The sequence below is a fragment of the Sycon ciliatum genome, chromosome 1 (genome assembly GCF_964019385.1).
Source record: "Sycon ciliatum chromosome 1, ocSycCili1.1, whole genome shotgun sequence".
In the NCBI taxonomy this organism is placed as follows: domain Eukaryota; kingdom Metazoa; phylum Porifera; class Calcarea; order Leucosolenida; family Sycettidae; genus Sycon; species Sycon ciliatum.
The window spans coordinates 35,927,253-35,949,884 of record NC_088643.1 but is presented as its reverse complement, the minus strand read 5'-3'; positions in this window follow the sequence as shown (position 1 = coordinate 35,949,884).

The following is a 22,632-nucleotide window of genomic DNA, read 5'->3' as shown; positions in this document are numbered from 1 at the left end:
CGTCACTGAATGCGGGTGCCAGCGGCCTACAAGCAAACCAAAAAATTAATAAAATCAGTGCGACCACTCACATCACAGCTGCGTAATCTTATAGAGAGGTACATTGAAAGTGACACGTGGGCATAAATGGGCAATAAGCGACAATTTCTCACCTTTCTGCCCGTTCGAAGCTGAACAACGGACCATCGCCACCCTGATCTTGTTGTTTAGCTGAAATTAGGCAAGTGCGCCAAGAAAAAAGTCCACATTTCAATAAACAACTCGCCCAGGGGTGCTCAAAGCTGATATCAAACTATCTCGAAGTTTTGGGCCTTTTTCCCCGTGATTCTTCACTTTGCGACTAAACTATTCACAGCAGTGCCATATTTTTGGCGTCACTGAATGCTAGTGCCAGCGGCCTACAAGCGAACCAAAAATCAAATCAGTGCGACCACTCACATCACAGCTGGGTCATGTTATAGAGAAGTACGTTGAAAGTGACACGTGGGCACAAATGGGCAAAAAGCAACAATTTCTCACCTTTCTGCCCCTTCGAATCTCAGGAACTGACCATCGCCACCCTGATCTTGTTGTTTATCTGGACACAGGGAAGTGCACCAAGAAAACATTCCACATTTCAATAAATACTTCGCCCAGGGCTGCTCAAAGCTGAAATCAAACTATCTCGAAGTTTTGGGCCTTTTTGCCCGTGATTCTTCACTTTGCGACTAAACTATTCACAGCAGTGCCAAATATTAGGCGTCACTGAATGCGATGTCAGCGGCCTACAAGCAAACCAAAAAGCAAATCAATGCGACCACTCACACCACAGCTGAGTCATGTTATAGAGAGGTACGTTGAAAGTGACACGTGGGCACAAATGGGCAAAAAGCGGGCAATTTCTCACCTTTCTGCCCGTTCGAAGCTCAACAACTGACCATCGCCACCCTGATCTTGTTGTTTAGCTGGACATAGGCAAGTCCATCAAGAAAAAATTCCACATTTCAATAAACAACTCACCCAGGTCTGCTCAAAGCTGAAATCAAACTATCTCGAAGTTTTGGGCCTTTTTGCCCGTAATTCTTCACTTTGCGACTAAACTATTCACAGCAGTGCCAAATTTTAGGCGTCACTAAATGCGGGTGCCAGCGGCCTACAAGCGAACCAAAAATCAAATCAATGCGACCACTCACATTACAACTGGGTCACGATATAGAGAGGTACGTTGAAAGTCACACGTGGGCACAAATGGGCAAAAAGTGACAATTTCTCCCTTTTTTGCCCGTTCGAAGCTCAAGAAATGACCATAGCAACCCTGATCTTGTTGTTTAGCTGGACAAAGGGAAGTGCACCAAGAAAAAATTCCACATTTCAACAAACACTTCGCCCAGGTCTGTTTAAAGCTGATATCAAACTATCTCGAAGTTTTGGGCCTTTTTGCCCTTGATTCTTCACTTTGTGACTGAACTATTCACAGCAGTGCCAAATTTTTGTCGCCACTGAATGCGAGTGCCAGCGGCCTACAAGCAAACCAAAAATCAAATCATGGCGACAACTCACATCACAACTGGGTCATGTTATAGAGAGGTACGTTGAAAGTGACACGTGGGCACAAATGGGCAAAAAGCGACAATTTCTTACCTTTCTGCCCGTTCGAAGGTCAAGAACTGACCATAGCCACCCTGATCTTGTTGTTAAGCTGGACATAGGGAAGTGCACAAAGAAAAAAAATCCACATTTCAATAAAAACTTGGCCCAGGGCTGCTCAAAGCCAAAATCAAACTATATCGAAGTTTTGGGCCTTTTTGCCAGTGATTCTTCACTTTGCGACTAAACTATTCACAGCAGTGCCAAATTTTAGGCGTCACTGAATGCGGGTGCCAGCGGCCTACAAGCAAACCAAAAATCAAATCAATGCGACCACTCACATCACAACTGGGTCATGTTATAGAGAGGTACGTTGAAAGTGACACGTGGGCACAAATGGGCAAAAAGCGACAATTTCTCACCTTTCTGCCCGTTCGAAGCTCAAGAAATGACCATCGCCACCCTAATCTTATTGTTTAGCTGGACATAGGAAAGTGCACCAAGAAAAAATTCCACATTTCAATAAATACTTCGCCCAGGGCTGCTCAAAGGTGAAATCAAACTATCTTGAAGTTTTGGGCCTTTTTGCCCGTGATTCTTCACTTTGCGACTAAACTATTCACAGCAGTGCCAAATTTTAGGCGTCACTGAATGCGGGTGTCAGCGGCCTACAAGCAAACCAAAAATCAAATCAATGCCAACACTCACATCACAGCTGGGTCATGTTATAGAGAGGTACGTTGAAAGTGACACGTGGGCACAAATGGGCAAAAAGCGGGCAATTTCTCACCTTTCTGCCCGTTCGAAGCTCAAGAACTGACCATCGCCACCCTGATCTTGTTGTTTAGCTGGACATAGGCAAGTCCATCAAGAAAGAATTCCACATTTCAATAAACAACTCGCCCAGGTCTGCTCAAAGCTGATATCAAACTATCTCGAAGTTGTGGGCCTTTTTGCCCATGATTCCTCATTTTGCGACTAAACTGTTCACAGCAGTGCCACATTTTCGGCGTCACTGAATGCGGGTGCCAGCGGCCTACAAGCAAACCAAAAATCAAATCAGTGTGACCACTCACACCACAGCTGGGTCATGTTATAGAGAGGTACGTTGAAAGTGACACGTGGGCACAAATGGGCAAAAAGCGACAATTTCTTACCTTTCTGCCCGTTCGAAGCTCAAGAAATGACCATCGCCACCCTGATCTTATTGTTTAGCTGGACATAGGAAAGTGCACCAAGAAAAAATTCCACATTTCAATAAACACTTCGCCCAGGGCTGCTCAAAGCTTAGATCAAACTATCTCGAAGTTTTGGGCGTTTTTCCCCGTGATTCTTCACTTTTTGACTAAACTATTCACAGCAGTGCCACATTTTCGGCGTCACTGAATGCGGGTGCCAGCGGCCTACAAGCAAACCAAAAATTAAATCAGTGCGACCACTCACATCACAGCTGGGTCATCTTATAGAGAGGTACGTTGAAAGTGACACGTGGGCACAAATGGGCAAAAAGAGACAGTTTCTCACCCTTCTGCCCGTTCGAAGCTCAACAACGGACCATCGCCACCCTTATCTTGTTGTTTAGCTGGACATAGGCAAGTCCACCAAGAAAAAATTCCACATTTCAATAAACAACTCGCCCAGGGCTGCTCAAAACTGAAATCAAACTATCTCGAAGTTTTGGGCCTTTTTCCCCGTGATTCTTCACTTTGCGACTAAACTATTCACAGCAGTGCCACATTTTCGGCGTCACTGAATGCGGGCGCCAGCGGCCTACAAGCAAACCAAAAATCAAATCTATGCAACCACTCACATCACAGCTGGGTCATGTTATAGAGAAGTACGTTGAAAGTGACACGTGGGCACAAATGGGCAAAAAGCCACAATTTCTCACCGTTCTGCCCGTTCGAATCTCAGGAACTGACCATCGCCACCCTGATCTTGTTGTTTAGCTGGACACAGGGAAGTGCACCAAGAATAAATACCACATTCCAATAAATACTTCGCCCAGGGCTGCTCAAAGCTGAAATCAAACTATCTCGAAGTTTTGGGCCTTTTTGCCCGTGATTCTTCACTTTGCGACTAAACTATTCACAGCAATGCCAAATATTAGGCGTCACTGAATGCGGGTGTCAGCGGCCTACAAGCAAACCAAAAATCAAATCAATGCGACCACTCACATCACAGCTGGGTCATGTTATAGAGAGGTACGTCGAAAGTGACACGTGGGCACAAATGGGAAAAAGCGGGCAATTTCTCACCTTTCTGCCCGTTCGATGCTCAAGAACTGACCATCGCCACCCTGATCTTGTTGTTTAGCTGGACATAGGCAAGTCCATCAAGAAAAAATTCCACATTTCCATAAACAACTCGCCCAGGTCTGCTCAAAGCTGATATCAAACTATCTCGAAGTTTTGGGCCTTTTTGCCCATGATTCCTCACTTTGCGACTAAACTGTTCACAGCAGTGCCACATTTTCGGCGTCACTGAATGCGGGGTCCAGCGGCCTACAAGCAAACCAAAAATCAAATCAGTGCGACCACTCACACCACAGCTGGGTCATCTTATAGAGAGGTACGTTGAAAGTGACACGTGGGCACAAATGGGCAAAAAGCGACAATTTCTCACCTTTCTGCCCGTTCGAAGCTCAACAACGGACCATCGTCACCCTGATCTTGTTGTTTAGCTGGACATAGGCAAGTGCACCAAGAAAAAAGTCCACATTTCAATAAACAACTCGCCCAGGTCTGCTCAAAGCTGAAATCAAACTATCTCGAAGTTTTGGGCCTTTTTCCCCGTGATTCTTCACTTTGCGACTAAACTATTCACAGCAGTGCCAAATTTTAGGCGTCACTAAATGCGGATGCCAGCGGCCTACAAGCAAACCAAAAATCAAATCAATGCGACCACTCACATTACAACTGGGTCACGTTATAGAGAGGTACGTTGAAAGTGACACGTGGGCACAAATGGGCAAAAAGTGACAATTTCTCACCTTTTTGCTCGTTCGAAGCTCAAGAAATGACCATCGCCACCCTGATCTTGTTGTTTAGCTGGACATAGGAAAGTGCACCAAGAAAAAATTCCACATTTCAATAAACACTTCGCCCAGGGCTGCTCTAAGCTTAGATAAAACTATCTCGAAGTTTTGGGCCTTTTCCCCGTGATTCTTCACTTTTTGACTAAACTATTCACAGCAGTGCCACATTTTCGGCGTCACTGAATGCGGGTGTCAACGGCCTACAAGCAAATCAAAAATTAAATCAGTGCGACCACTAACATCACAGCTGGGTCATCTTATAGAGAGGTACGTTGAAAGTGACACGTGGGCACGAATGGGCAAAAAGAGACAGTTTCTCACCCTTCTGCCCGTTCGAAGCTCAACAACGGACTATCGCCACCCTGATCTTGTTGTTTAGCTGGACATAGGGAAGTGCATCAAGAAAAAATTCCACATTTCAATAAACAACTCGCCCAGGGCTGCTCAAAACTGAAATCAAACTATCTCGAAGTTTTGGGCCTTTTTGCCCGTGATTCTTCACTTTGCGACTAAACTATTCATAGCAGTGCCACATTTTCGGCGTCACTGAATGCAGGTGCCAGCGGCCTACAAGCAAACCAAAAATCAAATCAATGCGACCACTCACATCACAGCTGGGTCATGTTATAGAGAAGTACGTTGAAAGTGACACGTGGGCACAAATGGGCAAAAAGCCACAATTTCTCACCGTTCTGCCCGTTCGAATCTGAAGAACTGACCATCGCCACCCTGATCTTGTTGTTTAGCTGGACACAGGGAAGTGCACCAAGAATAAATACCACATTCCAATAAATACTTCGCCCAGGGCTGCTCAAAGCTGAAATCAAACTATCTCGAAGTTTTGGGCCTTTTTGCCCGTGATTCTTCACTTTGCGACTAAACTATTCACAGCAATGCCAAATATTAGGCGTCACTGAATGCGGGTGTCAGCGGCCTACAAGCAAACCAAAAATCAAATCAATGCGACCACTCACATCACAGCTGGGTCATGTTATAGAGAGGTACGTCGAAAGTGACACGTGGGCACAAATGGGAAAAAGCGGGCAATTTCTCACCTTTCTGCCCGTTCGATGCTCAAGAACTGACCATCGCCACCCTGATCTTGTTGTTTAGCTGGACATAGGCAAGTCCATCAAGAAAAAATTCCACATTTCCATAAACAACTCGCCCAGGTCTGCTCAAAGCTGATATCAAACTATCTCGAAGTTTTGGGCCTTTTTGCCCATGATTCCTCACTTTGCGACTAAACTGTTCACAGCAGTGCCACATTTTCGGCGTCACTGAATGCGGGGTCCAGCGGCCTACAAGCAAACCAAAAATCAAATCAGTGCGACCACTCACACCACAGCTGGGTCATCTTATAGAGAGGTACGTTGAAAGTGACACGTGGTCACAAATGGGCAAAAAGCCACAATTTCTCACCTTTCTGCCCGTTCGAAGCTCAACAACGGACCATCGTCACCCTGATCTTGTTGTTTAGCTGGACATAGGCAAGTGCACCAAGAAAAAAGTCCACATTTCAATAAACAACTCGCCCAGGTCTGCTCAAAGCTGAAATCAAACTATCTCGAAGTTTTGGGCCTTTTTCCCCGTGATTCTTCACTTTGCGACTAAACTATTCACAGCAGTGCCAAATTTTAGGCGTCACTAAATGCGGATGCCAGCGGCCTACAAGCAAACCAAAAATCAAATCAATGCGACCACTCACATTACAACTGGGTCACGTTATAGAGAGGTACGTTGAAAGTGACACGTGGGCACAAATGGGCAAAAAGTGACAATTTCTCACCTTTTTGCTCGTTCGAAGCTCAAGAAATGACCATCGCCACCCTGATCTTGTTGTTTAGCTGGACATAGGAAAGTGCACCAAGAAAAAATTCCACATTTCAATAAACACTTCGCCCAGGGCTGCTCAAAGCTTAGATAAAACTATCTCGAAGTTTTGGGCCTTTTCCCCGTGATTCTTCACTTTTTGACTAAACTATTCACAGCAGTGCCACATTTTCAGCGTCACTGAATGCGGGTGTCAACGGCCTACAAGCAAATCAAAAATTAAATCAGTGCGACCACTCACATCACAGCTGGGTCATCTTATAGAGAGGTACGTTGAAAGTGACACGTGGGCACGAATGGGCAAAAAGAGACAGTTTCTCACCCTTCTGCCCGTTCGAAGCTCAACAACGGACTATCGCCACCCTGATCTTGTTGTTTAGCTGGACATAGGGAAGTGCATCAAGAAAAAATTCCACATTTCAATAAACAACTCGCCCAGGGCTGCTCAAAACTGAAATCAAACTATCTCGAAGTTTTGGGCCTTTTTGCCCGTGATTCTTCACTTTGCGACTAAACTATTCATAGCAGTGCCACATTTTCGGCGTCACTGAATGCAGGTGCCAGCGGCCTACAAGCAAACCAAAAATCAAATCAATGCGACCACTCACATCACAGCTGGGTCATGTTATAGAGAAGTACGTTGAAAGTGACACGTGGGCACAAATGGGCAAAAAGCCACAATTTCTCACCGTTCTGCCCGTTCGAATCTGAGGAACTGACCATCGCCACCCTGATCTTGTTGTTTAGCTGGACACAGGGAAGTGCACCAAGAAAAAATTCCACATTTCAATAAATACTTCGCCCAGGGCTGCTCAAAGCTGAAATCAAACTATCTCGAAGTTTTGGGCCTTTTTGCCCGTGATTCTTCACTTTGCGACTAAACTATTCACAGCAGTGCCAAATTTTAGGCGTCACTGAATGCGGGAGTCAGCGGCCTACAAGCAAACCAAAAATCAAATCAATGCCAACACTCACATCACCCCTGGGTCATGTTATAGAGAGGTACGTTGAAAGTGACACGTGGGCACAAATGGGCAAAAAGCGGGCAATTTCTCACCTTTCTGCCCGTTCGAAGCTCAACAACTGACCATCGCCACCCTGATCTTGTTGTTTAGCTGGACATAGGCATGTCCATCAAGAAAAAATTCCACATTTCAATAAACAACTCGCCCAGGTCTGCTCAAAGCTGATATCAAACTATCTCGAAGTTTTGGGCCTTTTTGCCCATGATTCCTCATTTTGCGACTAAACTGTTCACAGCAGTGCCACATTTTCGGCGTCACTGAATGCGGGTGCCAGCGGCCTACAAGCAAACCAAAAATCAAATCAGTGCGACCACTCACACCACAGCTGGGTCATGTTATAGAGAGGTACGTTGAAAGTGACACGTGGGCACAAATGGGCAAAAAGCGACAATTTCTTACCTTTCTGCCCGTTCGAAGCTCAAGAAATGACCATCGCCACCCTGATCTTGTTGTTTAGCTGGACATAGGAAAGTGCACCAAGAAAAAATTCCACATTTCAATAAACACTTCGCCCAGGGCTGCTCAAAGCTTAGATAAAACTATCTCGAAGTTTTGGGCCTTTTCCCCGTGATTCTTCACTTTTTGACTAAACTATTCACAGCAGTGCCACATTTTCGGCGTCACTGAATGCGGGTGTCAACGGCCTACAAGCAAATCAAAAATTAAATCAGTGCGACCACTCACATCACAGCTGGGTCATCTTATAGAGAGGTACGTTGAAAGTGACACGTGGGCACGAATGGGCAAAAAGAGACAGTTTCTCACCCTTCTGCCCGTTCGAAGCTCAACAACGGACTATCGCCACCCTGATCTTGTTGTTTAGCTGGACATAGGGAAGTGCATCAAGAAAAAATTCCACATTTCAATAAACAACTCGCCCAGGGCTGCTCAAAACTGAAATCAAACTATCTCGAAGTTTTGGGCCTTTTTGCCCGTGATTCTTAACTTTGCGACTAAACTATTCATAGCAGTGCCACATTTTCGGCGTCACTGAATGCAGGTGCCAGCGGCCTACAAGCAAACCAAAAATCAAATCAATGCGACCACTCACATCACAGCTGGGTCATGTTATAGAGAAGTACGTTGAAAGTGACACGTGGGCACAAATGGGCAAAAAGCCACAATTTCTCACCGTTCTGCCCGTTCGAATCTGAGAAACTGACCATCGCCACCCTGATCTTGTTGTTTAGCTGGACACAGGGAAGTGCACCAAGAAAAAATTCCACATTTCAATAAATACTTCGCCCAGGGCTGCTCAAAGCTGACATCAAACTATCTCGAAGTTTTGGGCCTTTTTCCCCGTGATTCTTCACTTTGCGACTAAACTATTCACAGCAGTGCCAAATTTTAGGCGTCACTGAATGCGGGAGTCAGCGGCCTACAAGCAAACCAAAAATCAAATCAATGCCAACACTCACATCACCCCTGGGTCATGTTATAGAGAGGTACGTTGAAAGTGACACGTGGGCACAAATGGGCAAAAAGCGGGCAATTTCTCACCTTTCTGCCCGTTCGAAGCTCAACAACTGACCATCGCCACCCTGATCTTGTTGTTTAGCTGGACATAGGCAAGTCCATCAAGAAAAAATTCCACATTTCAATAAACGACTCGCCCAGGTCTGCTCAAAGCCAAAATCAAACTATATCGAAGTTTTGGGCCTTTTTGCCAGTGATTCTTCGCTTTGCGACTAAACTATTCACAGCAGTGCCAAATTTTAGGCGTCACTAAATGCGGGTGCCAGCGGCCTACAAGCAAACCAAAAATCAAATCAATGCGACCACTCACATCACAACTGGGTCATGTTATAGAGAGGTACGTTGAAAGTGACACGTGGGCACAAATGGGCAAAAAGCGACAATTTCTCACCTTTCTGCCCGTTCGAAGCTCAAGAAATGACCATCGCCACCCTGATCTTGTTGTTTAGCTGGACATAGGAAAGTGCACCAAGAAAAAATTCCACATTTCAATAAATAATTCGCCCAGGGCTGCTCAAAGCTTAGATAAAACTAAATCGAAGTTTTGGGCGTTTTTCCCCGTGATTCTTCACTTTGTGACTAAACTATTCACAGCAGTGCCACATTTTTGGCGTCACTGAATGCGGGTGCCAGCGGCCTACAAGCAAACCAAAAATCAAATCAGTGCGACCACTCACATCACAGCTGGGTCATCTTATAGAGAGGTACGTTGAAAGTGACACGTGGGCACAAATGGGAAAAGAGTGACAATTTCTCACCCTTCTGCCCGTTCGAAGCTCAACAACGGACCATCGCCACCCTGATCTTGTTGTTTAGCTGGACATAGGCAAGTGCACCAAGAAAAAATTCCACATTTCAATAAACAACTCGCCCAGGGCTGCTCAAAACTGAAATCAAACTATCTCGAAGTTTTGGGCCTTTTTGCCCGTGATTCTTCACTTTGCGACTAAACTATTCACAGCAGTGCCATATTTTCGACGTCACTGAATGCGGGTGCCAGCGGCCTACAAGCAAACCAAAAATCAAATCAATGCGACTACTCACATCACAGCTGGGTCATGTTATAGAGAAGTACGTTGAAAGTGACACGTGGGCACAAATGGGCAAAAAGCCACAATTTCTCACCTTTCTGCCCGTTCGAATCTCAGGAACTGACCATCGCCACCCTGATCTTGTTGTTTAGCTGGACACAGGGAAGTGCACCAAGAATAAATTCCACATTCCAATAAATACTTCGCCCAGGGCTGCTCAAAGCTGAAATCAAACTATCTCGAAGTTTTGGGCCTTTTGCCCGTGATTCTTCACTTTGCGACTAAACTATTCACAGCAATGCCAAATATTAGGCGTCACTGAATGCGTTGTCAGCGGCCTACAAGCAAACCAAAAATCAAATCAATGCGACCACTCACATCACAGCTGGGTCATGTTATAGAGAGGTACGTCGAAAGTGACACGTGGGCACAAATGGGAAAAAGCGGGCAATTTCTCACCTTTCTGCCCGTTCGAAGCTCAAGAACTGACCATCGCCACCCTGATCTTGTTGTTTAGCTGGACATAGGCAAGTCCATCAAGAAAAAATTCCACATTTCAATAAACAACTCGCCCAGGTCTGCTCAAAGCTGATATCAAACTATCTCGAAGTTTTGGGCCTTTTTGCCCATGATTCCTCACTTTGCGACTAAACTGTTCACAGCAGTGCCACATTTTCGGCGTCACTGAATGCGGGGTCCAGCGGCCTACAAGCAAACCAAAAATCAAATCAGTGCGACCACTCACACCACAGCTGGGTCATCTTATAGAGAGGTACGTTGAAAGTGACACGTGGGCACAAATGGGCAAAAAGCGACAATTTCTCACCTTTCTGCCCGTTCGAAGCTCAACAACGGACCATCGTCACCCTGATCTTGTTGTTTAGCTGGACATAGGCAAGTGCACCAAGAAAAAAGTCCACATTTCAATAAACAACTCGCCCAGGTCTGCTCAAAGCTGAAATCAAACTATCTCGAAGTTTTGGGCCTTTTTCCCCGTGATTCTTCACTTTGCGACTAAACTATTCACAGCAGTGCCAAATTTTAGGCGTCACTAAATGCGGATGCCAGCGGCCTACAAGCAAACCAAAAATCAAATCAATGCGACCACTCACATTACAACTGGGTCACGTTATAGAGAGGTACGTTGAAAGTGACACGTGGGCACAAATGGGCAAAAAGTGACAATTTCTCACCTTTTTGCTCGTTCGAAGCTCAAGAAATGACCATCGCCACCCTGATCTTGTTGTTTAGGTGGACAAAGGGAAGTGCACCAAGAAAAAATTCCACATTTCAACAAACACTTCGCCCAGGTCTGCTCAAAGCTGATATCAAACTATCTCGAAGTTTTGGGCCTTTTTGCCCTTGATTCTTCACTTTGTGACTGAACTATTCACAGCAGTGCCAAATTTTAGGCGTCACTAAATGCGGGTGCCAGCGGCCTACAAGCAAACCAAAAATCAAATCAATGCGACCACTCACATCACAACTGGGTCATGTTATAGAGAGGTACGTTGAAAGTGACACGTGGGCACAATTGGCCAAAAAGCGACAATTTCTCACTTTTCTGCCCGTTCGAAGCTCAAGAACTGACCATAGCCACCCTGATCTTGTTGTTAAGCTGGACATAGGGAAGTGCACAATGAAAAAAAATCCACATTTCAATAAACACTTTGCCCAGGGCTGCTCAAAGCCAAAATCAAACTATATCGAAGTTTTGGGCCTTTTTGCCCGTGATTCTTCACTTTGCGACTAAACTATTCACAGCAGTGCCAAATTTTAGGCGTCACTAAATGCGGGTGCCAGCGGCCTACAAGCAAACCAAAAATCAAATCAATGCGACCACTTGTTAGCTGCTCCCGGCTAATGATGCCCCTCACACCGGAACACAAGGGTTTTATATGATTGGATAATTAGAAGTATTCGATAAGAGTGTAGACAGAAGGAGAACAGGACAACGACCACTCAAGACTAGACTACAACAGAACAGAACTGGAGCATGCGCTCTTCTATGTGAGTGGCTCATTACCAAGGGGAACGAGCGGAAAATACGAATAGTGAGTATTCAGGTCGTGGCATAAATGCACCTATTACACACTCACATCACAACTGGGTCATGTTATAGAGAGGTACGTTGAAAGTGACACGTGGGCACAAATGGGCAAAAAGCGACAACTTCTCACCTTTCTGCCCGGTCGAAGCTCAAGAAATGACCATCGCCACCCTGATCTTGTTGTTAAGCTGGACATAGGGAAGTGCACAAAGAAAAAAAATCCATATTTCAATAAACACTTTGCCCAGGGCTGCTCAAAGCCAAAATCAAACTATATCGAAGTTTTGGGCCTTTTTGCCAGTGATTCTTCACTTTGCGACTAAACTATTCACAGCAGTGCCAGATTTTAGGCGTCACTAAATGCGGGTGCCAGCGGCCTACAAGCAAACCAAAAATCAAATCAATGCGACCACTCACATCACAACTGGGTCATGTTATAGAGAGGTACGTTGAAAGTGACACGTGGGCACAAATGGGCAAAAAGCGACAATTTCTCACCTTTCTGCCCGTTCGAAGCTCAAGAAATGACCATCGCCACCCTGATCTTGTTGTTTAGCTGGACATAGGAAAGTGCACCAAGAAAAAATTCCACATTTCAATAAATACTTCGCCCAGGGCTGCTCAAAGCTTAGATAAAACTAAATCGAAGTTTTGGGCGTTTTTCCCCGTGATTCTTCACTTTGTGACTAAACTATTCACAGCAGTGCCACATTTTTGGCGTCACTGAATGCGGGTGCCAGCGGCCTACAAGCAAAAAAAAAATCAAATCAGTGCGACCACTCACATCACAGCTGGGTCATCTTATAGAGAGGTACGTTGAAAGTGACACGTGGGCACAAATGGGAAAAGAGTGACAATTTCTCACCCTTCTGCCCGTTCGAAGCTCAACAACAGACCATCGCCACCCTGATCTTGTTGTTTAGCTGGACATAGGCAAGTGCACCAAGAAAAAATTCCACATTTCAATAAACAACTCGCCCAGGGCTGCTCAAAACTGAAATCAAACTATCTCGAAGTTTTGGGCCTTTTTGCCCGTGATTCTTCACTTTGCGACTAAACTATTCACAGCAGTGCCATATTTTCGACGTCACTGAATGCGGGTGCCAGCGGCCTACAAGCAAACCAAAAATCAAATCAATGCGACCACTCACATCACAGCTGGGTCATGTTATAGAGAAGTACGTTGAAAGTGACACGTGGGCACAAATGGGCAAAAAGCCACAATTTCTCACCTTTCTGCCCGTTCGAATCTCAGGAACTGACCATCGCCACATTGATCTTGTTGTTTAGCTGGACATAGGCAAGTGCACCAAGAAAAATTTCCACATTTCAATAAACGCTTCGCCCAGGGCTGCTCAAAGCTGAAGTCAAACTATCTCGAAGTTTTGGGCCTTTTTGCCCGTGATTCTTCACTTTGCGACTAAACTATTCACAGAAGTGCCAAATTATAGGCGTCACTCAATGCGGGTGTCAGCGGCCTACAAGCAAACCAAAAATCAAATCAATGCGACCACTCACATCACAGCTGGGTCATCTTATAGAGAGGTACGTAGAAAGTGACACGTGGGCACAATTGGCCAACAAGCGACAATTTCTCACCTTTCTGCCCGTTCGAAGCTCAACAACTGACCATCGCCACCCTGATCTTGTTGTTTAGCTGACATAGGCAAGTGCACGAAGAAAAAATTCCACATTTCAATAAACAACTCGCCCAGGGCTGCTCAAAGCTGAAGTCAAACTATCTCGAAGTTTTGGGCCTTTTTGCCCGTGATTCTTCACTTTGCGACTGAACTATTCACAGCAGTGCCACATTTTAGGCGTCACTGAATGCGGGTGTCAGCGGCCTACAAGCAAACCAAAAATCAAATCAGTGGGACCACTCACATCACAGCTGGGTCATCTTATAGAGAGGTACGTTGAAAGTGACACGTGGGCACAAATGGGCAAAAAGCGACAATTTCTCACCTTTCTGCCCGTTCGAAGCTCAACAACTGACCATCGCCACCCTGATCTTGTTGTTTAGCTGGACATAGGCAAGTGCACCAAGAAAAAATTCCACATTACAATAAACAACTCGCCCAGGGCTGCTCAAAGCGGAAAAGAAACTATCTCGAAGTTTTGGGCCTTTTTGCCCGTGATTCTTCACTTTGCGACTAAACTATTCACAGCAGTGCCACATTTTCGGCATCTCTGAATGCGGGTGCCAGGGGCCTACAAGCAAACCAAAAATCAAATCAATGTGACCACTCACATCACAGCTGGGTCATGTTATAGAGAGGTACGTTGAAAGTGACACATGGGCACAAATGGGCAAAAAGCGACAATTTCTCACCTTTCTGCTCGTTCGAAGCTCAACAACTGACCATCGCCACCCTAATCTTGTTGTTTAGCTGGACATAGGAAAGTGCACCAAGAAAAAATTCCACATTTCAATAAACAACTCAACCAGGGCTGCTCAAAGCTGAAAAGAAACTATCTCGAAGTTTTGCTCCTATTTGCCCGTGATTCTTCACTTTGTGACTAAACTATTCACAGCAGTGCACAATTTTAGGCGTCACTGAATGCGGGTGCCAGCGGCCTACAAGCAAACCAAAAATCAAATCAGTGCGACCACTCACATCACAGCTGGGTCATCTTATAGAGAGGTACGTTGAAAGTGACACGTGGGCACAAATAGGCAAAAAGCGACAATTTCTCACCTTTCTGCCCGTTCGAAGCTCGAGAACTGACCATCGCCACCCTGATCTTGTTGTTTAGCTGGACAGAGGCAAGTGAACTAAGAAAAATTTCCACATTTCAATAAACCCTTCGCCCAGGGCTGGTCAAAGCTGAAATCAAACTATCTCGAAGGTTTGGGCCTTTTTGCCCGTGATTCTTCACTTTGCGACTAAACTATTCAAAGCAGTGCACAATTTTAGGCGTCACAGAATGTGGGTGCCAGCGGCCTACAAGCAAATCAAAAATCAAATCAATGTGACCACTCACATCACAGCTGGGTCATGTTATAGAGAGGTACGTTGAAAGTGACACGTGGGCACAAAATAATGGGCAAAAAGCGACAATTTCTCACCTTTCTGTCCGTTCGAAGCTCAAGAAATAAACATCGCCACCCTGATCTTGTTGTTTAGCTGGAAATAGGCAAGTGCACCAAGAAAAAAATTCCACATTTCAATAAACACTTCGCCCAGGGCTGCTATAAGTTGAAAAGAAACTATCTCGAAGTTTTGGGCCTTTTTGCCCGTGATTCTTCACTTTGCAACTTAACTATTCACAGCAGTGCCACATTTTCGTTGTCACTCAATGCGGGTGCCAGCGGCCTACAAGCAAACGAAAAATCAAATCAATGCGACCGGTCACTCATAATACACCCGCGTCATGTTATAGAGAGGTACGTTGAAAGTGACACGTGGGCACAAATGGGCAAAAAGCGGCAATTTCTCACCTTTCTGCCCGCTCGAAGCTTTCAAACTGACTATCGCCACCCTGATCTTGTTGTGTAACTGGACATAGGGAAGTGCATCAAGAAAAAAATCCACATTTCAATAAGCACTTCGCCCAGGGCTGCTCAAAGCTAAAATCAACCTATCTCGAAGTTTTGGGCCTTTTGCCCGTGATTCTTCACTTTGCGACTAAACTATTCACAGCAGTGCCAAATTTTTGGCGTCACTGAATGCGGGTGCCAGCGGCCTACAAGCAAACAAAAATTCAATGCAATGCGACCACTCACACCACAGCTGGGTCATCTTATAGAGAGGTACGTTGAAAGTGGCACGTGTGCACAAATGGTCAAAAACTTACAAAAAGCGACAAATTCTCACCTTTCTTCCCGTTCGAAGCTCAAGAACTGACCATCGCCACCCTCATCTTGTTGTAAAGCTGGACATAGGGAAGTGCACCAAGACAAAAATTCCACATTTCAATAAACACTTCGTCCAGGGCTGCGCAAAGCTAAAATCAACCTATCTCGAAGTTTTGGGCCTTTTTGCCCGTGATTCTTCACTTCGCGACTTAACGAATCACAGCAGTGCCAAATTTTTGGCGTCATTTAATGCGGGTGCCAGCGGTCTACAAGCAAACCAAAAATCAAATCAATGCGAAAACTCATATTACAGCTGGGTCATGTTATAGAGAGGTACGTTGAAAGTGATGAGTGGGCACGAATGGTCAAAAAGCGACAATTTCTCACATATCTGCCCGTTCGAAGCTCAACAAATGACCATCGCCACCCTGATCTTGTTGTATAGCTGGACATAGGGAAGTGCATCAAGAAAAAATTCCACATTTCAATAAGTGCTTCGCTCAGGGCTGCTCAAAGCTAAAATCGACCTATCTCGAAGTTTTGGGCCTTTTGCCCGTGATTCTCCAGTTTGCGACTAAACTATTCACAGCAGTGCCAAATTTTTGGCGTCATTGAATACGGGTGCCAGCGGCCTACAAGCAAACAAAAATTCAAATCAATGCGACCACTCATATTACAGATGGGTCATGTTATAGAGAGGTGCGTTGAAAGTGACACGTGGGCACAAATGGTCAAAGAGCGACAATTTCTCACCTTTCTGCCCATTCGAAGCTCAAGAACTGACCATCGCCAACCTGATCTTGTTTTATAGCTGGACATAGGGAAGTGCACGAAGAAAAAATTCCACATTTCAATAAACACTTCGCCCAGGGCTGCTCAAAGCTAAAATCAACCTATCTCGAAGTTTTGGGCCTTTTTGCCCGTGATTCTTCACTTTGCGACTAAACTATTCACAGCTGTCACTGCATGCGGGTGCCAGCGGCCTACAAGCAAACCAAAAATCAAATCAATGCGACCACTCATATTATAGCTGGGTCATGTTATAGAGAGATACGTTGAAAGTGACACGTGGGCACAAATGGTCAAAAAGCGACAATTTCTCACCTTTCTGCCCATTCGAAGCTCAAGAACTGACCATCGCCACCCTGATCTTGTTGTATTGAAACAATTTGTGAAGCGCTACGAGCAATGTATCGTGAGATAAATCATTCGTAAATTGAGCCGCGATCTCAGCAATTTCAAAAGCGCGCAGTGCGACTTGAGTATCGAGAATTTGAGATTTTCGTCGCGCTGATTTGCTCAAATTTGCAGGGGCTTCCCTTGTGATATTTTCAAGAGTACACAGGAAAAAGTCGAAACTCTGCGATCAAGGAAAACGAAATCGCTGGAGCAGGACGTGTTTGGGCCTGTTTGGGGCATTTTTCGCACCGTCGCTGCACTCTACCGCTATGGCCTATAGCGCTGGATATGTATATGACTGTACTGTGTCCTGGCTATCATGGTCGACCTCATTCTCTCCCTGATACCTTTCCACTTCCAGGAAGCCCAAGATAATGAAGATTCAGTGAGTAGAACTGAAGTTATGATCCAAACAACACGAAAAAATGCATAATTTTTAAAATTTCCTAGGGCTCTTTAGGAAGGGTTAAAACTAACACACTTACACACACTTTGTTACTCGTTGTTTGGGATTCGGTTGGAAACCCCCCTAGAGGTGACCCTGCGTATGCGCCTGAGAGCTGTGCCTCTATTACTGGAAGTGTTTAGCTATGTAGATGCAAGTGAAAGAGAGAAAAATCAGTCCGAGAGATGTCACTGACTTTGGGCGAAACTTGACCTACCCTGTACAATGAACATGTGTGCTCAATTTGAAGCTAAAGTTGGCGTGCTGGGAATGTGCACATAAGAGCGACTAGGTTGCGTTATAGCGTACTCAACTCGATAGTGGCACTACTCGCTCGATAGCTTATAGAGTGCTCGTTTGAGCAGAGTGCTCGTTTGAGCAGAGTGCTCGTTTGAGCACTACTCGTTCGATAGCTTATAGAGTGCTCGTTTGAGCACTACTCGTTCGATAGCTTATAGAGTGCTCGTTTGAGCACTACTCGTTTGAGCAGAGTGCTCGTTTGAGCAGAGTGCTCGTTTGAGCACTACTCGTTCGATAGCTTATAGAGTGCTCGTTTGAGCACTACTCGTTCGATAGCTTATAGAGTGCTCGTTTGAGCACTACTCGTTTGAGCAGAGTGCTCGTTTGAGCAGAGTGCTCGTTTGAGCACTACTCGTTCGATAGCTTATAGAGTGCTCGTTTGAGCACTACTCGTTCGATAGCTTATAGAGTGCTCGTTTGAGCACTACTCGTTCGATAGCTTATAGAGTGCTCGTTTGAGCACAACTCAAAACCTTGCCAATGACTATGTACATTTAGATAGTTGGTCAGCGTCAGCAATATTGTCGCTTATCTTTCGACAATTTGAAATTAGACTTTGGACAACAACGTGTGCACTTGAGGTGATAAAACGTGGTACGATAGAAGGTAAGGTATAGAATGACAACTAGCCATGAGGAATGTATTGTCCAAGGAAGTGTTCATACTTCTGTTGGTCCTCCTCGTCGCTGCTCTCGGCTCTGGATTGCTCTCTTGCTTTTGCAAGCTCATCTCTATTCCTCTCCGCTGCCTGGTTACTTTCTAAAGGGAAGTCGATCGTGACGGTTGCCTTCTCTATATGACTTCGCGTGGGCAACACGACTACCTGTGTGGTTCAAATCAGTCGCCGTTCTTTGCAAGATTTTATATTGAACGACGACGACGACGCGTACAGTACTGAGTAAATCTCCACGGGCGCTGGATACTCCGAGCGTTGAGCTGGAGGTGAGGGTACTACGATCTCAGCTTGTCGAGCGATCCCCGAGGTGAGCCTTCTCAGCCGTTTTGCAAAATGGAACTGATTCCGAGTATAGTAGCCGATTACTTTATTGTGCGTCGCGCTGCTCTTACCTGTGCAGTGTGACAAGAAAATATATTTTATGCGGCGTGGTATCAATCAGAATCACCCAACCGTCGCTCTCGAAATCAACTCCAAATCTAGCTAGACCTTTCAGGTACTAGTAAACGAACTTACTAACCAATAATGGGATGAAATGGGCTGCCAAGTGAGCATCCCCGACATATAAACCAAGCTGAAAGATAAGTGACAATAATATTGATGACGCGGACCAAGTAGAATCTTTCTCAATACTCAAAACCTTGGGGATGTACACGTACTCTGGAGCTGGACGCCAGATGGGACGCAAGGCAAAGAAGGACGCATGCATCACGCTGAAGGTTCCTAAGGACGCCTTTCCCAGTCCCTACCATGCCGGCTCATTAATCCCTCAAAGAGTGAGATTGGCATAGTCTCCAAGTCCATACTCGATACCGCTCTAAAACAGCTCCGCCCCCAGCTGCAGATCAATGCATGGAGGAACACGGCAGTGGTGATAGAGTGGTTCACAGGTACAGTCAACTTCTTCGCTAATAACGACTGCTCGACTTTGCCCACACGGACTGGCAAGCATTTAACAACCACGTGTGGCAACTACCCTTGCTAGATGCCTTCCAAAATGCGCAAACAGTTGATGAGGCCTGGTCATTGTGGCGCACAGCGCTGGAAGACTCTGTATCGTTGTTTGTTCCCGTTGTCCGGAGAAGCGCATTTCCATCGAACAAGCCTTGGTACTCTGCTGTTCACCATCGCCCGAGGCGGCTTCGGGATCGCCTCTTCGCCAAGGCCAAACGTCTCGGATCTACAGATACAGTCAACTTTGCTAATAACGAGTGCGGATATAACGACAATTCGCGAATAGCGACAGCATTTCCATGCCCAGAGCAAAGTCCCTTCCAACTGTAATACATATAATGAGACTTCGGATATAACGACACTTCGCGAATAAGGACACTTTTTTGATGCCCCGCCGAATGTCGTTATAAGCCAAGTTGACTGTAGTTGGATAGCGTATAGACTCTCACGTAACTGTATTACTTCCTTGCTCCGGAAGGCGAAACGCCATTATCACGAGAGGATGGCGAGAGACATGGCTCAGCATCATGGAACCCGTACATGGTGGCGCAAAGCAAAGATCCTTTGTAATGCAAATCGCCCGTTTCCGGTTATCCCTGACCTCTACCATGACAACCAAGCCTACCCAGCCACGAGTAATACGGAAAAGACGAATCTCTTAGCCAAAGTGTTTGCGAGCTACAGCCAGGCGCCACTGCTAACACCTGACCTGCACTCAGCTGGTATTTTAACACCCACGTCCACTGTGAAGTTCTCCATACAACCATTCTCTGTGCAGTCCGTATTTGACACGCCATCCAGACTTCCCATTCAACGTAAAACCGCTGGACTGCTGAACAATCGCATCCTCCGTGAAACAACTGAGGTCACGTCACAGTCTCTTTCCGCCCTTTTCAACCGCTGCTTGCTGTCCAGTACTCAGCCCAGGGAGTGGAAATCTGCCGTTGTTGTACCTGTGTTCAAGGGAAAAGGTAATCCTTCCCACCCAGTCAATTACCGTCCTATATCGCTCTTAAATGCAGTTGCCAAATTGTATGAGTCTATGATTAGCCGTCAGTTTTACTCGTTTGTTGAGAGCCATAAAATTATCAGTTCCAGCCAGTTTAGTTTTTGTCGAAAGAGGTCAACAGTTGACCAATTGGTACAGCTTACCTCAATTGTTTCGCGTGCATTTGACTCTCAGTCTTCTTGTGACCAGCTGTTCCTTGATTTTTCTAAGGCCTTTGACAGAGTTAGTCATCATTTAGTTATTCAATCTGTTTCAGGTTGGTGTTCTCTTTCTGCCTGTTCTTGGGTGAAGGACTTCATCAGTGATCGTATTATTTGCGTTCGCATTGGCCAAACTCATTCTGACCCTTTGCCCATCACCGCTGGCGTACCCCAAGGTTCCCATCTCGGCCCGCTTCTTTTTAACCTGTGCATCAACTCCTTTCCTGATGCCCCTGCTTCTAGTACCCTATCCCTTTTTGCTGATGACTCTAATTTAATTCTTGTTTCTCCAGCAAACACCTCACTTCCTATCCATCATGCATTGCTCCAGACTGACATTGCTAAGTGTTGTCAATGGTCATCAGCTACTGCCATGACGTTTAACACCAGTAAATGCGTCCACCTACCCTTTCAAAAATATGCATTAGCCCCCGGCCCGTCATCCCCCTTGACAATGAACGGTGTGCCTATTCAGAAAGGTGATAGCCACTATCATCTCGGCGTGACTATCACTCCTTCACTAAATTTTTCTGACCATATAAAATCTATCACCCATAAGTTTCGCAGTCATGTTTTTCTGTTGCGCCATATGGCCCATTTCCTTTCTGCTTCAACCGTGAATTTGCTCTACAAGTGTTACGTACGACCACTGTTAGAATATGCAGTCCCTGTCTGGTCATTCGCCGTATCCCATTCAGATTCGCTTACGTTAGACCGACTGCAAGCCGTTGCTGCTCGTTCATATCTGCTTTGTAAGACCCGGCACCCTCCTGAGTGGGAAACCCCGAAGCAGATTCTTAATCGTACTTGTGACTGGTCATCCCTGAAGTGGCGTCGTCAGATTCTGTCCTTGCTGTATTTTCATCATGTCTTTTACCAGTTTCCGTCTTTGCTAATTCGTTTCAAATTCAATGTATCTCTTAGTTGTCGTCACCCGTCCTCTATAGTTTTACCTCTTTCTGGCGCCCATTTCCTTAAATCCCCTCTCTTCAGATTATCTGTGGAATGGAAAAAACTTCCAGAACACAATCGCTGCGTTCAGTCCTCTGTCAATTTTCGCATTGCTCTAAAGGCTCATTACTCACAGCATAGATATTCTCTGACTGGAATTCCGAACTTTTCGTTTGAGCCTTGAAATTAATCCTTGCTGTTTTTTCCATCTTAATGTCCCACTATTAACTGCAGAGGTGATTTCTTCCCTCGTTGATTTCTTTCCTGCTTTTATACCTCATATTTAGGTACTTGTTTCCCTTCTTCCCATGCTTCATCTTCCACTCTCCTCTCCCCCATTTCCCCATTTTTCTTGCGATATTCATGTAGGAGACTTTGGTGACAAGCATCCATTTGCTTTTGGAGAATCCTTTTAAATAAATACAATACAATACAATATGACTGGATATAACGACAATTCGCGAATAACGACAGAATTTCCATGCCCAGAGCAAAGTCCCATCTAACTGTATACATTTAATTTCGGATACAACGACTACAAGTATCTGAATAACGACAATTCGTGAATAACGACATGCTTTTAGTGCCCCGAGGTCATATCCACTGCTCTCTTGTATATGTACACTTGATAGTACCTTAACTGTTGAAGTTGAATTGGCAGACTGGCCTTCAATCAGCACAGGGTAAGAAGATGTCCATGAAGACATCCAATTTCAAACAGCGCAGTAAGTCTGCAGGAGAGATGGAACATAAGACACAAACCAAGTCCATTGGCATCAACTACAGTGTAATCACAGATACAATAAACACGCTCAAGGTGTTCTGTGCTGTCTTTGACTCCTGTTTACATGCGGCTGCACTGTCTTCTGTCCCCCCCCCCCCTCCGTATACACACTTTCTCGTCTTGTCCCCGGTGTACGCCTTCATAATATATTCCCTTGTCTCGGTGTCAGTTGTCTCGTCGACTCCTCAGAGCAGGAACTCAATAAAACTCTCTCTATCAGAGGTATTTTATTTCTGGGTGTGACTGGTTTGGTACGATTGAGTGATTTGTGTGATCCTCCCTCTTTTTACTCTGTTTAATTACTAGAATCGAGAACG